This window comes from Amaranthus tricolor, chromosome 13 (genome assembly GCF_026212465.1).
Source record: "Amaranthus tricolor cultivar Red isolate AtriRed21 chromosome 13, ASM2621246v1, whole genome shotgun sequence".
Taxonomy (NCBI): Eukaryota; Viridiplantae; Streptophyta; class Magnoliopsida; order Caryophyllales; family Amaranthaceae; genus Amaranthus; species Amaranthus tricolor.
Genome location: NC_080059.1, coordinates 14,394,217 through 14,399,686, shown reverse-complemented (window position 1 = coordinate 14,399,686; position 5,470 = coordinate 14,394,217).

The following is a 5,470-nucleotide window of genomic DNA, read 5'->3' as shown; positions in this document are numbered from 1 at the left end:
TTGCCTTTAATGCTTTCTATGTTTATTATTTTTGCTTCTAGTATGTTAGAGTAGTTTCTTTAGGGTTTAAGATTAGAAAAATCCTAGGTTTGGTATTATCTTCAAAGTCTAGGATTAGGGTTGAGGTTGATGATGATTTTTGATAGATATTCGATTCGAATCTTGTCCTGCCACTCCTTGTGAGACATAAGGCGATTATAGGTTGTTCGTGTGGCTTATAGGGTCACAGACTTCCTCTCGCTATCTAGAGTGTCTTGATTGATTATCGATTGATATCCCTTGACCTAGTTTAGTTCACCCACCAACTAACCTTCCATATAACTCTCCCACACCGAGCTTAGAGTCTAGCATTTCTTGTCCTTGTTGTTCGACCCCCGACTTACCATTTGACTCGTTGTAGTTGTATTAGGATGATTATAAATATTGCTTGCATAGCCAAGGCTTTTAGTATCAACGACGTGCTAAAAGCGGGTTATTAAAATGGCACCATTGCCGGGGATAAGGCATTTTGTTTAGATGTTATTCTTGGTGTGGTTTGTGAATACCTTTTGTTTTTTCGAATTTTTGTTTGTTTTCATGGCTTGCTATGCCTTGCATCAATACGAGCATGAGTCTTTTCGGAGATTCTTTGTTAGATATGGGGATTCTCTCCCTTATGAGCATAATATTAAATCATAGCAAATTTGCGTTTGTAACAGGCTCAAAATTCTTAATTTTAATCTTCCGATTAATTATTCTAAATTTTCAATTCAAATCTCTAATGCTTTGATTATCCATTTCAAACCATCTTTAATTCCTAAATCTTTTCCGATTTTATAATTTCTTTCAAATATTAAACTTTAGAATAGTATTTTGTTTAAAATCTTTTTATAAGCACTAAAATATTATTTTATTATTTTATAGTACGAAAAGTAAAATTTTATTATTATAATCATGATTTTATAAAACGTTACTTTTTAACTTTCTTCCTTAAACTAACATTACTATTTATTATTTTAACCTTATAATTTTGATATAATTATTTTATACATAAAAATGAGTCGTACTTTTATTATTAACATTAAGTATAGTTTAAGCAAAATTTTAAATAAACTACATATTTTCATGATCAAATTTACCCATTATTTTAAAGTATATTCACTTGTACATACTAGAACAAAATATTGATGAACCAAAATCCTTTCTATGGTAACCCATGATGTTCATCACTTAGACAAGTTATCACCATCCTTACACAAGCTAACCTTCTTCTACAGTCCAAACTCTTACACATTCACTTACATGCTCCAACTTTTACACATTCACTTACACACTCTAAATCACTTACACAAGTTAACCTTCTTCTATACTCCTAACACTCTTTTTCATACAATCTAATGAACTACAAAGTTGCCTAAACCTATTATAAATACCCCCATTAGCCATGAGATCACTTACACCACCATCATCAAATCTTTCTAACATTCTTTCTTATATTTTCACTTTATAAAAATCTTACTACATTAATAACTTTATTAATTGAAGAAATTAAAGAACATGGAGCTTAGAACACTCTTTATTTAGCTTAAATCATCATCATTATTTTGGGAGTTGGGATTAATTATCTTTGGAGCATTATTATCTATCTTGGAGGATCTTATTTCTTATTATTTTCCTAATTATACTGAGTACTAATCCTTGGTGTTAGTATGGTATAACTTCTTACCCTATTCTTTTTGCGGAATTTTACATTATATTTACTTTATAATATGCAAAGTATGAAATATGTTGATATATTTTAGTGAAGTTAGTTTAATGAAATTATGATCAAGATTATATTAAGTATGTGTATGCTAAAAGTATTTTTAGTATGTTAAATTTGATAATCTTTGAACAAGTTTAGGATGTTGAGTGCAAAATTATATTCTAGTGATATTAAGCATGATTTATGTTATAAACTAGTGCTAGTATGTTTATGAGTTATGTGTTACATTAGAAATGTTATTATATTTAAGAATTTGTTTTTGTGTTAGAATTTTGTATTAATATGTTTATGTATAGATATATATATATATATATATATATATATATATATATATATATATATATATATATATATATATATATATATATATATATATATATATGTATATATATATATATATATATATATATATATATATATATATATATATATATATATATACATATATATATATATATATATATATATATATATATATATATATACACATATATATATATATATATATATATATAAATATATATATATATATATATATATATATATATATACATATATATATATATATATATACATATATATATATATACATATATATACATATATATATATATATATATATATATACATATATATATATATATATATATACATATATATATATATATATACATATATATATATATATATATACATATATATATATATATATATATATATATATATATATATACATATATATATATATATACATATATATATATATATACATATATATATATATATATGCATATATATATATATATACATATATATATATATATATATATATATATATATATATATATATATATATATATATATATATATATATATATATACATATATATATATATACATATATATATATATATATATATATATATATATATATATATATATATATATATATATATATATATACATATATATATATATATACATATATATATATATATACATATATATATATATATATATATATATATATATATATATACATATATATATATATATATATATATATATATATATATATATATATATATATATATATATATATATATATATATATATATATATATATATATATATATATATATATATATATATATATATATATATATATATATATATATATATATATTGAAGACTCAACTCTCTTAAATAATGATAAGAGGAGATTGAAGACTTTATTCTCTTTAATGATGATAATTCAAAACACATATTGATTAAACAAATAAATTAAGTAATTACATTTAATTGTTTAAGTAAGTTTAAAATCATATTTGATATACATTTGATTTATATATATTTAAGTTCGAAGTCGATGGAATATGCTTAAAGAACTTAAGTTTATTTTAGAGTTAATTTAATAAGTCCTGAAATACGTTTCAAAGTCTTGAAGATAATTACGTATACAATTAGGTTAGTTTCGTAATTATATTTGAAATATTTTAATAGGTCAATGTTCCTTGAAATTATATTTGAAATATTTTAATAGGTCAAGGTTCATTAAAATTAACTTGGATATTATTTGAAATTAAGTTTGAATATTTTATTACACGTTTTTGTTTAACGTTTAAATGTTTTACATTTGAACTTGAATTTAAATATGAGTTTAAATTAATTTGATGATTAAATATAGTACAAGGTACACATGTTTTGTTAATTATAGTACACGGCTATATTTGATTTGAATTAGTTGTTATGCAAGATTATAGAGTTTTCTATTAATAGGATAATATTTGAATTTATACTAAAAATAGAAAATGACGATTTGAATTAATGCTAATAATAGGAATTAATTTGAATGATTAATAAAACATTGATATATCTAGTTTTTGCTTAATTTTCATTATCTTGTATGAGTACTAACGTGGCAACATAGCATTGGATATTAAAGACAAATTACAGCACACAATGACGAAATTATTTTAGCTGTCAATACACGTCAGATTGAAGTTAAGATCAAGATCTTGAAGAGAGGCGCTGAATGACCAGGTCAACAGAAAATAACGGAAAGGAGCCTTCTTGTTTTGCAAGATGTGTTGAGGCGTAACACTATATATATGAGGCTTCATTTCAGAACTAAGATGCACCATTTCTTACAACTTTCTCTCTTGACATAAGATTTAGAAATTCTCTAAGAGTTTTAATTTTTAATTCGTAATTCTTAATTCTTAGTTCATCTAACTCTTACATTTGTAATAGGCTTAAGAGTTCAAAAAGAGTTAGATTAAGTTTAATACGCCTAATCAAGAATACTTTTCAAAGTGTTCAACTTGTGAATCTCTATTGTGAGATTTGGGATTTTGCTTTTATTAAAGGGACTTGTAATACGGTTCTTCAAGGGGAAGAACATGGTGTGAGGAGATAATGAGATCTTCGTGTTTGTATTAAAGTCGGATTAATAAAAGGCGTTGAAATTCTACGGGTTGAAAGAGAACCCATAGGCGGGGAGTAGGTTGGTTAGAACCGAACCTTGTTAACATATCATGTGTTATAAAGTTTATTTTCCGCACATACGTTATTTTTTACGAATTGGCTCAAAGCTGTTCCAGAAGAAAGTTTTGACAGACTCCTCAAACTCTTGAGACAAACTGCCAGACAGAGTTTAAAAAGCCCAAACTCTCTATTCACCCCCCCCTCTCTAGAGAGTATTCAACCTTCTATTAACTTTTATTTGGTATCAGAGCTGAGTTTCACATAAAAAGATTAATATCTTGTGATGGATCCAATTGGAGAAGGGTTGTTTGCTCAAGGACGTTCGTGTTCAAGACCACCTTTGTTTTGCGGTACAAATTTTTCACATTGGAAAACCTTGATGAAAATGTTCGTGATTGATCAAGATATGGAACTTTGGGAGATCATAACTAAAGGACCTAAGATACCCATGAAAAAGGACGCTCAAGGAAATGATGTACTAAAGTCCGAATCCGAATATTCACAAACTGATTTGGAATGGGTTTCCAAAAACTATAGGGCAATGAATCAATTATGTTGTGCTTTGAATGGTACTGAGTTCAATCGAGTTTCTTCTTGTACAAGTGCTAAAGAAATATGGGACAAGCTGGTTGTGACATACGAAGGAACAAGTCAAGTGAAGGAAACAAAGATCAACATCCTCATGCATCAATATGAAATGTTCAAGATGAAAAAAGGATGAGAATATAAATGAAATGTTTACATGTTTTACTTTGATTACTAACAGTTTGAATTCTCTTGGCAAAACTTTTACTAATGCAGAAAAAGTCCAGAAAGTCTTAAGGTGTCTTCAAAGATCGAAATGGGGTCCAAAAGTCACTGCCATTGAGGAAGCTCAAGACTTGAGAGTTCTATCACTTGATGACCTCCTTGGAAAACTCACAACTCATGAACTTACCCTAGATGATGATGGAGAGAATGATGTAATAACTTCCATGAAAAATCTTGCTCTAAAGGCAAAGAAACATCATGAATCTTCAAGTGAAAATGAAGATAGCGATGATGAGGAAGATCCATTTGCGTTGATCACAAAAGGTCTTGAAGGAATTATGAAGATGCGAAAAAGATTTAAGAAATTTAAATCCAGAAATAAAGGTAAATCTTCTAACTCTAATTCAAACTTTAAGACTAACAAACTTGCTTGTTTTGAGTGTGGTTCTACAGAACATATCGTAAAGGACTGTCCTAAGAAGAAAAGAC